This window comes from Eublepharis macularius, chromosome 2 (genome assembly GCF_028583425.1).
Source record: "Eublepharis macularius isolate TG4126 chromosome 2, MPM_Emac_v1.0, whole genome shotgun sequence".
Taxonomy (NCBI): Eukaryota; Metazoa; Chordata; class Lepidosauria; order Squamata; family Eublepharidae; genus Eublepharis; species Eublepharis macularius.
In genome coordinates, this window is record NC_072791.1 from 128613751 (window position 1) to 128626397 (window position 12647).

The following is a 12647-nucleotide window of genomic DNA, read 5'->3' on the forward strand; positions in this document are numbered from 1 at the left end:
GTCCACATTTGCTCTGTACAAAATCATTTCACTTAAATCCCCAGCAGAGATGCCAAGTTCATGATGAAAAAATGAACAACACTTCTTGTCTTATGGTACCCTAAATATTAACGGATTTTTATTTAAGAGCCAGCACAACAAGAGCATACTTTGTAAGACACATGCAGGTTTCTTTTAAAACACAGTTATTAAAAAAAAGTTGCAAGAAGCAGGGTCAAAGATCCATGAAATACAGGAAGTAAAGTAAAGGAAACATTAAGCACAGTCATACTGAGAAACTGGTGGAAAAACAGTTCTATCTTCATGGACAAACTGGCACTGTTCTCCAGCAAAAGCACTTCAAAAGGAAGTCTCCAGCATCAAAAAGCTAAATTAGAATTCATTAAGAAGTCTGATGCCACCTCCCAAAGTAGTAAAAAAGACTCCGGATTAGAGATGGGCCTGATCTGAATTATGATTCAGGGGAGGGAGGGGGAAGGGGGTGTTCTGAAGCCATGGGCACAAAGGAAAGGCAGAAGGCAGCACAGGAGGCTGGGAGGCTGCCCGCGCCATTCGCCTTTCCCCAGGACAAGGGGCGTGTGGGCAAGCCAGCCGCCCCTTGTCCTGGGGAAAGGCAAAAGGTAGCGTGGGAGGCTGGGAGGCCACCCATGCCGTTCGTCTTTCCCCAGGACAAGGGGCGCGTGGGCAAGCTAGCCGCCCCTTGTCCTGGGGAAAGGCAAAAGGCAGCGCGGGAGGCTGGGAGGCCGCCTGCGCCGTTAGCCTTTCCCCAGGACAAGGGGCGCGTGGGCAAGCCGGCCGCCCCTTGTCTTGGGGAAAGGCAAAAGGTAGTGCGGGAGGCTGTGAGGCCGCCTGCGCCGTTTGCCTTTCCCCAGGACAAGGTGCGCGTGGGCAAGCCGGCCGCCCCTTGTCTTGCGGGGCAGGTGAACGGCACGGGCAGCCTCTGAGCCACTCGCGCTGCCACCAGCTCCGCAGCGCACCGGGACAGCTGGCTTGCTGCAAGGGCGGGGGCGACTCAGGAGAGCGCGCACATGCGCGCACAAGAGCCTGACTACAGTTGCCCTGGGTGCTGGCCTCCCCAATTCCCGATTCCAGACCGGAAACGAGACTTGATCGGTTAGAATCGGTGACCTGTGTTTGGTGGCAGCCCAGATCCACGAATGGCTTAATCAGAATTTTTTTTTTGATCGTGCCCATGTCTACTCAGGATTCCTCAATCATTATAAATAGCTTCATTTTGCTAAACTATCACCAATTAATGTTATTGGGAATGGTATCTGTACTCAATTATATTTTAATTTTACATCACCATATCTCAATCTGAACTTCTTGCATTTCATAGTTCATATGGACCCTGTTTATATTTTTGCCTATATTTGCCTAATGAGGATCACTATTTCTCAGTCTATTTATTGAGTATAAGCCTTTGGCTGCTACAAGATTACAAAACCCTCAACAGTGAGGGGGACGAATTATATACAAACAATAGATCAGCAAGTAGACAAAAAATAAGATATAAAAGCGGAAACCTATTTTAAATTATGACTACACGCTCAGTACAATAGGGATAATAAAAAGAACAATTATCTAGGTAGCCTCCCTTCACATTGCCACTTTGGAGCATATGTTCTTTGCAGCAAGGGCAAATAACGAGACTCTATCGGTCACATAAGCATCTGTGTCAGATAACAAGAATGAGACACCCCCCCTTCTTATAAAGTGGGCTCTAGTTCACAAGTTTATGTTAGAATAAATGCCTCTTAGCCTTTAAGCCAGCTGGTTGACCTTGGGTCAGTCACAACTTCTAGGAGCTCTCTCAGCCCCACCCACCTCACAGGGTGTTTTGTTGTGAGGATAATAATATACTTGTAAACCGCTCTGAGTGGGCGTTAAGTTGTCCTGAAGGGTGGTATATAAATTGAATGTTGTTGCTGTTGTTAAGGTGATACAAAACTAACTTTTCCCATTTAAAACAGAATTTATTAAAATATTTAAACTATTGTCCTAGGCCAATCCTACTCCAGTATCATTTAAACCAGTGGGACTTGGCCTTCTATGGTTGACGCCTAGGTTATTCATTTCTCAAAGAAGCACTTTGCATCAAGCACTTTGCATCATGGATGCCCCTCTCTCTGAGCTTCATTACCGGAACAACTAGCAGCTTGGTAAAGACTCTCGGAGCTGTCGCGAGGCCAAAGGCATTGCCCTGAACTGCAGGTGAGTGTCCCCCATGCAGAATCTGAGGAACCTGCGATGGGTGGGAGCAATGGGTACATGCAAATAGGCTTCTGTTAAGTCTATTGAAGTCAAGAACTCTCCCTGCTGTAGGGCTTCCGCAATGGACCGGAGAGTTTCCATCCTGAAGTGTCTCAACTTGATGAACCCGTTTACATACTTCAGGTCCAGGATGGAGCGCCAATCCCCATTCTTCTTGGGAACAGTAAAGAAGATCGAGTAGACGCCCCGCCCCTTCTCATCCGAGGGAACCGGCTCGACGGCTCTTATGTCTATCAGGTGTTGTATAGCCTGGGAAGTTATAGCACGCCTGAGAGAGTCTTTCTTGAGAGGTGAGCGGAGGAACCGTTCCGGTGGGAGGGAGAAGAACTCTATTAAGTAACCGCTTGAGACAATTTCTGAAACCCAGGCGTCCGCCTCGGAGTCCATCCATGCCTGCTGGAATAGAAGCAGACGTCCCCCCACCGGAACGTTCAAGGAGTCAGGGCCGGGGTCCCTTGTCATCAGCATCCTGTCTGTTGCCGCGAAGACCCTGAGATTTCCCAAATTTTGCATGGAAGTTTCCTCGTCTCGGTTGTCCTCTGGATGAGCCCCAACCGCGCTTGTGTTCTTGTCTGTTCCTAGGTAAAGTGTGTTGGGTTCTGAATGGCTGGTAAGAATACGAACGTCTCGGAGTGTATTTCAGTGAACGTGGGAGGGACTTCTTCTTGTCCTTGGTCTCCACCAGGACCTTCTCGAGGGGCTCCCCAAAGAGTTTTCCCCCTTGAAATGGGTAGGCTAAGAGAATCAACTTTGCTTGTAGATCTGCAGGCCAGGTTCTAATCCAGAGGAGACGTCTGACTGCGGTGGTGGAGGCCATGGCCCTGGAGGTAAGGGACAGAGAGTCCAGAGTGGCGTCCGCCGTGAAGGTACAGGCCTTGAGAATCCTGTTGGCACCCTCCAGCAGTCGTCTATTGTTGTTGGGGAGCAATTGGATGAGTCTCCTTGTCCATACCACTGCAGCCCGCGACACCCTGGAGGCGATGGCTGACGCTTTGATGGAGGTGGCTAAGGCCTCGTGAGCTCTCTTGAGTATGGCTTCACCTTTCTTGACCAGTCCATCCTTAATGTTGCCATGTCCATCTTCGGAAAGCAGACCTTGAGACTGCAACGCTGCCACTGGGGCGTCTACGATGGGTACCTGTAACAGCTCATCAGCAAAGTTAGAAACAACGTAGATCTTTTTTAAGGCATGCGGGACCTGCTTACATGCTGCCGGCATAGACCATTCAGCCTTTAGCTGACGTTCAAAAAATTCAGGGAATGGGAACACTCTAGCTTTGCTTTCTGACCTGGGGAAGAATTCCCTGTTCCCTTTGGGTCTAGCCTTGTGTCCCTTAGTCTTTGCTTCCTCCTCCTCCTCGGCTTCATTTAAGTCCAGAGCTGAGAGGGTTTTTGATAGCAGATATTGGAAATCTTCCATCTGAAAAAGTCTATTGGGCTGGTCAGGAATATCACTATCAGCCTCCTGATCATCTTCTGATAAAAATTCCCCACCCTCAGATTCCTCACTGAGGGACTGCTCTTCCTCCCTCCACCTGGGGGATGGGTCTGGCACTTTACTCTGGGGCTGTTTTCTGGCCGCCTTGGTGGGCCACGAGCCCCCCTGGGGACTTCTACTAGGAGTCCAGTGGCTCTGGAGGAGGATGGACCAGGCTGGTCTGAATTGCAGAGGTCCAATATTGCAGCTCTGACGGAGTCCCTAATAGCCACCAGCATCTCTGGGGATAAGGGAGAGGAAGAGGCAGCAGCACTTACTTGGTCTTCAGGAGTGTCAGCGCTGAGACTCTGTGCAGGAGTTGCTGTTCCGTGTTGCCTATCTCCCGCCGGGAGGTTGGCAAGCACGTCTTTGCGTTTTGGCGGGAAAGCACTGTCTGCGGCTTTTCCCGCTGATTCTGAGTCCTGCGCTGCCGCGCCGCTGTCCTCTCTCTTCCTCCTGCGTCCCGCGGCTTTCTCCGGCTCCCGGTCAGTTGTTCGGGGCCGTTTTCTGGCGGGCTGATCTGTAGGTGACACTCCTCCACCGGGGGTCCGATCATGCCTGCGCGGCAAGTCGGAGCCGGTCGGGTCTGCTCCCACCGCAGGCAGGACGGCTCCAGGGAGGCAGCCCTCAGCCCTCTCCATGAAGGAATCTTCGGAGTCCGATGACTCCCTTGTCTCCATAGAAGCTTTCTCTCTCCAAGATATGGACAGAAGTAAGGTAAAGGATAGAAAAAGAAAGTGAAAGGAGTATAGGTAGCAGAGCTAACCTAAACTAGAACTGCTCTCCCCTGAGGCAGGAAAAGAACTGAAGACCAGGGGGTGGTCCCACCTACAAGAGGAAGAAGTTTCAACTTCCTGCCTCCCTGATAGGACGGTGGGAAACACCCACAGATGTCCTCCTGCCTCAGAGGGAGAATAGATAATACAGATCAACAAATTTCTCATCTTGCATGGGGATGTAAATTTCTCATCTTGCATGGGGATGGCAAGCCTACCTGGGCAGGATGCTATCAGCAGGAGCAGCTTACTGTGCCGAAAGGGGAACAGCACAATTACAGGACTACAGTGAAGAGCCAGTCAGTTATGCTTTTCTTCTGTTGATGACCACAAGGGGTCAATCCAAGCAACAATTAGCCTAACAGAAGGGCAAGATTCGGGTCCAACAGCACCTTAAAAACTAACTACATTTCAAGGGTTTTGAGTCAAAGCTCTCTTCATCAGATAACAGAAGGAAATCACTTGCCTTTCAGAGAGAGGAGAGGGGACCGATGGAGGCTCTGTAAATGCAAGATTTTTTTTTAAGGTTGCCCTGTGGCACAGAGTGATAAGCTGCAGTACTGCAGTCCCAGCTCTGCTCATGATGTGAGTTCGATCCTGGCAGAAGCCGGATTCAGGTAACCGGCTCAAGGTTGACTTCCATCCTTCCAAGGTTGGTAAAATGAGTACCCAGTTTCCTGGGGGTAAAGTGTAGATGACTGCGGAAGGCACTGGCAAACCACCTCGTAAAAAGTCTGCCAAGAAAACATCATGATGCGACATCCCCCCCATGGGTCAGTAATGACTCGATGTTTGCACAGGGGACTACCTTTACCTAAAGTTATTGCATTATTCCTATCCAGCATTATTCATGCTCTTTAAAAAAAAATCAGCAGAGCATCATGCACAACTCAGTATGCCTTTTAGCAAGAGTGGAAGACACTGAATGTGTCTACAAATACAATTTTAAAAAAAGATTGTGTTATCTCTATGCAACACCGAGCTTCCCATGCTCTTCAAAATAAAACAAAAATTACAACAGGGTGGTTGGAGAATTCTGAAGATGGTGTAATCACACAGCTGGGGGTGGGGGAGGAATAATTCACATATGGAAAACACCATTGGAAATGGGGAGTAAATGGATTACCTTGGACGGACTGGAATCTTCATTGCAAGGGCAATTCCACACAGAATCTTACCAGCAACCAGACTACAATGGATGTATGAATGGATGGATAACAAATTGCGGGGTTGCATAGGCTCTTGGGACATAAACAAAGATGTTCTCTAGAGTTTTAAAAAGTATTGTTTTTCATTTTATTATTATTATTTTATCATTACACAAACCTAGCTCTTTTCAGTTGTATTTTTATCAAAAGACTTCTAGAAGTTTACTTGTTTCAGAATTTCTAGGCAAAGTTACACCTGATTTTTAAAAATACCTAAGCATGTAGTTACCTATGTTTGTCAATCACACAAAATGTTCTAGAAGAAACAGTTCAATGTACTGATGCAAGCTCAGCCTTGTTTCCAAAAAGAACAAGTCTGCTAATGTTAAAAGAATTTAAAATCAATAAAAGCTTCAAACGGAATTCATGAATGTCCAAATCCTATTAAAGAATACATTTTTGTTTGTTTAGGAAAGCCAGTTCTAAAACACAAGGACACTGTACAGCCATGATTTTGGCACAAGTTTAATTAATGTTCAGAAACAAGTGACTGAACAGTCAGCTAGCATTTTTTTTCTTTCTTGCCTCACAAGACTTTCTGACTCCAGTAGGAAATTTATGAACTCTTTCAGCTGTAATCAACAGCAAACTATTCCCAGTTGCATATTTCTGATAAAATTAGTGTACTGTTTATGTATTATTACTTTTACCTATTGCCACAAATGTTATGCTTTGAAATAGAGAATCTCCATGTTAAAAATGGAACATTTCTACACCAGCCAGTTTGGTGTAGTGGTTAAGAGCGGCAGGACTCTAATCTGGAGAATCTGGTTTGATTCCCCACTCCTCCGCTTGAAGCCAGCTGGGTGACCTTGAGTCAGTCACAGCTGTTTGGAGTTTTCTCATCCCCACCCACCTCATAGGGTGATTGTTGCGAGGATAATAATTACACACTTTGTAAACTGCTCTGAGTGCGGTATTAAGTTGTCCTGAAAGGTGGTATATAAATCGAATGTTGTTGTTATTATCATCGTCATCATCATCATCATCAATATTTCTTCAGAATGTACGTGAAAATACAACTCCGTATCAATTCAGAAAATAAATTCTAGGGCAGGAGTCTCCTACAGATAGCTAGTGAACTACTGGTAGCTCATCAGCTGCTGGAGACTGATTTGTGCATTCACTAAGAGACATAGAGAGACTGCAAAAAGATCTGCTCTAACATTTTAAAAAAGCTTTTATTTCATAAGCTTTTTCTGTGTGTAGCTTAGCTAACAGCTTCATTTCTGGTGCTCTTCCTAGTCCATGTTCTGTTCATAGGACAGAAACAAACCTGCCAATGTGCCAGGGTGGGGATAATAGCTTGGGATAATTTTCATTGTTTAGAAGCTGCTCTCATTAAAGAAAATGTTGGTGACCCTTGGTCTAGAGACTCTTCAAACAAGAGAATATTTCTTCTATAAATGAAACTTCTTTATAGGAAGTCATGCGACTCCCATGTGTACTGGTAATGAACAACAAAATACGTGCAAGAGCCAAATTATTTTCTTCACAAACTGACATTAACTTAACTGCTTAAGGCCTATATTGTGCAACATGGCACTGCCATTTCTATAATGCAAAAATTAGCCCTGACCAAGTAATTTCATCTAGTTCATTGATGACAGATATTTTGATTTGTTAGAAAGCATAGGAGTGTTGGATTTTGACTGGACATGGACAGACCAGAATTCAAATCCTTAATCCAGAAGCTCACTGGGTAGCCTTGGGCATGTCATACTCTCAACCTTTTATACTTATATACTCTCAACCTTATTCTATGGGGATCTAAAAGGGCATTCATATGGCATTCAACCAGGAACTCATCTGGACAAGCCTGTGAAATATGTGTGGACAATAATGGTGGCAAGCAATAATCATACAAACATTTAAAAATTACATTCTGTTGCCTAAATGGTTACATTTATTCCAGTATATTTGAAAACAGTTATAAGTGTCACAGAAGACTTTCTTCATTTAAGCCAGAGGTGACTAACTTTTCAAAATTAATGTTCTTAACATCCCATAGAAGCAACTATTTCACCAGGTGTAGCGTGCCACATAACACAGTCCTGTAAACCTTTGAAAAGATGCAAAGCCTTACTGCTGAAAGATTGCCCACTCCTCCTAAGCAAAGTTACAGTCTTCTAAGTCCACTAAAGTCAATTTTCAACCACAATGCTTTTTGCTGTGATCAACAACAAATAAAACTGAAAAGGTAATTGTCAGTATGGCCAGCAAGCAAACTAAAAGTAAATAGTTGCCCATAGTTTTAAGTGATGTATCTTTGATTTAAATTTCCTGTACATTATTACAGCTGACAATTAGAAAATTCTGTATACTCTGTAAGTGACTTAGCTTAATAGGCTCATGGATGTAAATCTTTCTATAAATTTAAGCACTTTATCTGTTCACTATTTAACTATTTGAAAACTCTAGAAAATATTTTATATATCCTCTCTTAGCAGCCAATTCCTTGTAGGGAATGCTTCAGATTAATGACATTTCTTTGCCCCCCAATCACCTTCCTTTTAAACATTCACAAAAACGTTCTGATATAAAAGTGACGCCATAAGCAATAGTGTTGACACTTAGGATTATTTAAAGTCTATTTCAAAAATTTTAAAAGATCTCTAATGAAAATATTAATGCAGATTTCAGTATTCTTCTCTTTTGGTTCTAGCCACATACTATTCCTGTTTCACTGTTTGAAAATTTAAGAATATGTCTAAATATATAACACAGCTTATGGTGTTGTAAAAACACTCTGCCTTCAGCAATATTTTCATACAGGATTTTTAACCTTATTCACAGATGCCATTTTTTTAATTTAAGGGATTAATATGTATAAACTTTTCCTTGGTTGTTACTCAGGATAGTGCTAAGGAGGAAAGAATATGAATTTTGGAATTACAGTTGTTATGCAGCCAAATCATGGTAAATTTAATATGAGGGAAGGGTCATAGCTCGGTGGTAAAGCAAACTTTTTGTAATATAAATAGCCAAAATTTAATCCCCAATGTCCCAAGTTAAGATTTTAGGTAGCAGGGCCGGAAAAGCCCTCTGACTGAGACCTTAGATAATTGCTGCCAGCCATCATAGACAGACTAGGCTAGGAAGACCAATGGTTTGACTTGTTATAAGGCAGTTTTATGTTTAATATGGACGCATTTCCAGATTTTATCTGAATTCCTTAGAGGAGTCGATTATATTAATGGTGTCAAAGGGTATAAATATTCTGATACCCACTCTTCCTAGCCTACCATGACAAAGAAAACTTAACACCATAATTAAATCCATTCTTAGAATAAGTATTTTTATATAGGTATGGCCTCAGGAAAGTTTGGTACAGTTATTTTTAAAGTTAGGCATAGTGTGCATAGGATTACTCAAAATAAACACAATACTGTATGCAAATAGTGCGTTTCATACTGTCACATTTTTATGCAGGTCAGTTCTAACATTTATTGCAAGTATCTGTGCTTGCAAACTGATCAACATAAGGGAACAATTATAACAGCCAAAGTTGCTATTCTGTTTTTAATGGTGCCACCTTATCTTGGTGCAAATTTTTTTTGAAACCACAGACATTAAAGAACATATCAGAACATTCACAAGGAAGTAAAAATATCAATATTGACTAAAAATGCTGACTTCATCACATTATAAATTGCTGTGCAAACTGGACAGCTTCTGCAGTAGAGCAGTAAAAGCAACACATACAATGACAAAAAAATCCTGCCACAAAGGACAATGGAATGTGGTGGGTGGAGGATAAAATTCCTTGGGAAAAAACACATATTGAGGAATACGTTATGAAACCAGAGGGAAAATCCAGGAAAAGTGGGAATTCCCCTTAGATCTCTTCCAATGCAGAATTAACAGTTTTCATCTGTTTACCCAGCTTACCTGACAGTGAAATACAGGCAAAATAAATAAACAAATATGGGACATCAAAGGGAAGAGCGTACTTGTAGACAAGCCTAAATTTCTCCAAATCAGATATTCAACAATTTCATCTTTTGAACTGGGGGCAGAAGTAACACATTCTTTAATATATTATAGCTATATTAAGTTATCCACTTTTTTTGCCTTGTCTGCATTTGGTCTTCAGTACATACTAAATATATACACAGATTCCATGAACACTATTAAGTGCCACTGAGTGACTATAAATGAATACAACATGCAACCTATATATTAATCCTATAATAAGGAAGCTTCCGTCCTTGTAAACTGTCACCATAAAACTGCATATGTTTACACATTTCTCATGCATTTCCCTTACTAGTCTGCGGTTTCACAAACTAATGTTTTAATGAGCCCTTTGGAAAAGGACAGTTAAGATAAAAAATCCATAACGTATATAAGTTCAGTTTCTAGCAGTTTTTTCCTCTTCTATTTACAACCATCCACCTTCATCAATTCTACACTTTAAAAGCTATGACATGATTCCTTGTTACTCTGACAATGACTGGATGGATGTGTATAGAAGAGATAGCTGCAAAAAGTTAACAGACGCATTCATGCATTCATTCTCTCTAAGAAAAAAATCTAGTAAGCAGTATGTGCACTTCAGTCTCTTAGAAGGTCTTGTGTGTTACAGAGTTGGCTGAAGAACAGATGACAGTCTGGCATCCACTCCTCCATTTTGCCAGGATCCAACTCCAACTAATAACTTTGCCTAAGTTACTAACTACTACCAGTGAGGCGAGAGGGCAGAGGCCACAAAGCCAGTTACTTCGATTACTCCCTAGATCCAGCACTGAGAGCCTCCCTTCCCTTTATTACTTCCTATCACTGAAACGAGAGAGAGAAGAGACTGCAGCAAGGCTTCCTTCCATTGTGTCTGGATCACAACTCTATGAAGAACCATCTTCTCAAGCAACTTGTTCTTACGTTTTAATTGAAATTTGAACTGGTTCATTGCTGTATGGTGCATCTCACACAGGGGCCAACCAATTACTCTGAATGGACAAAGACAGGCCATAGAGACTGCATTCAGAGGTCTTCTGCCACTGAATGTGGAGTTTCCCTTTAGACAACATGGCTTGCAGCCACTGACAGCAACTACATATCAGATTTTAAATGAATACAGTAAACCCTTGCCATTCACAGGAGATGCATTCCTGTGATCATCACAAATGGTGAAATCCACAAATACTGGGAAGCATGGTTTTAATGGGAGCAAAAAGAGGCTAGAGACTGCATTTCATGAGTGGACCACAAATGAGTGAAGTCACGAATCTGCAAATGGCAAGGGTCTACTGGAGCAACTTCAACATAAAACTTAAAATATATAAGAAAACACTTAAGCTCTTCAGTACCTTAATTTACCTGGAATGACTAGTCATATATTTGATGTCACCACAAGTCATAAATATGATCCTATATGCCTTGTGCCCTCAAACACCACACAGAGGACAAAAACAATGGATACTGCAACCCTGCCCTTTTTTTAAAAGAAGTTTTTTTCCTTCCACAATCAGTAACATACATTGTTGTTTTAGCATCATCACCACTGCCAATCTTGCTGATTATCACGAAAACCGCTCCTTTACTAGCTGCAGTACCCAAGGGCCTTTGGCCATAGAAATCTTCACTCATGCTTAGCTAATTACTACTGTGAGGCTTCATCATATGAATATCAGTGATACCACACTAGAGTTAACAATGACTGTCAAAACTGAGCTGGTGAACAAGAGATTCACTAAGCATGTCTCTAAGCCCCCCAGCCTAAGAAAACTCAGATCACCACATTTAGACCTCACATAACTGACAGAGAATTTTCTTCTAAATTCTGCAGGAGATTATTTATCCTCAGATTGGCTAGACAGCACAACCTTCCGGGTGTCAGAGCTTAAAAATGATGCTTTGCAGGGACCGGGGAGGAGAAGAGAAAGAGAAGAACCCCTTTACTTGCAACCTAACTGCTTGAGGAGGCCTCCTTATCTACATAACTGCTTCTCCAAAACTGAAGCCACAGGCAGGCAGCTTCTCCTCGGCGCCACCTTAATTGGTTGGTCTGAACGCCCCAGGGGTTTACAAAGAAAAAGCAGCACAGCCCCCTCATTCATTCTTTTTCTTGGAGAGGTGGCGGGGCTTAAATGAAGAGAGCCAAGCAAAGCACAGGCGGAGGGGACGCTCGCAAGAAACAAGGCGGTCCCAGGGAGACCCTACGGCTATTATAAGCAAGGGGTTTACGGCCGAGGCACACTAAGAAGGAGAGACAGCCTCCACAGCGGAGAAATGGACGACCCCGGCTGGGACGCATCCCTCTCCGCCATGTACCCGATACTCATTCGCCGCTTTCCCTCTCACCTCAGCGCGCCTCCATCCAGAGGCACTGGCAGCCACCGCAGCCATTTCCCGTTGCGGAAAAAGTTCTTGGTGAGCCCGACGCTGCTGCCGCCGCCGCCACCCTCCCCCCCTTTCCTGCTTCCCCGCCTCTCTCGCTCTCTGTGCTGGGCTGGTTGCCGCTGCCACCGCCGTGTGTTCACTTCCGGTCCTTAGGAAGGCAAAGTAGGCTGAGGCGGAGCAGAAGGGAAGGCCGGTGGAAAACGGAGGGGCGGGCAGGGGAAGGACGCTGTTCTTGAGGTGTTTCTTGCTCGCGCCGAGGTGGTTAGGACAAGCAAGAAAAGAACCGGTTGGGGCAATAAAAAGAGCGTGCTCGCGTTGCTCTCTTAGGGTTTGCTTCCTGTTGTGCCTTCAACGGGTTAGAAGAATCAGGCATTCAACAGGTAAAGGTGGAAACCTTTCTTAGCTGAATTTTCTTCTCACGTCGCTGTTAAAAAGTCCCGGAAGCTTGCCGGGGGCGGGAGGCTTGACATCCCTTCTCACGCGTCGCTTCGAGTTGTGACATCATTCTCTTTGCATTTTATCACATTGCTTTAGGAAGTGCCTGTACGATACACCGTCACCCGAACACTG

The 12647-nt window shown here is 43.9% G+C and overlaps 1 protein-coding gene across 1 annotated transcript in view; it reads right to left on the reverse strand.

The window, feature by feature from the left end:
* PIK3C2A (phosphatidylinositol-4-phosphate 3-kinase catalytic subunit type 2 alpha) overlaps window positions 1–12136 on the reverse strand; it is a 112013-nt gene extending 99877 nt beyond the window's left edge. The window contains exon 1 of the mRNA XM_054970575.1: window positions 12039–12136. The gene's annotated coding sequence lies outside the window, so the exon portion shown is untranslated. The remainder of the gene's footprint in view (window positions 1–12038) is intronic.
* Between the last annotated feature and the right edge of the window lie 511 nt (window positions 12137–12647).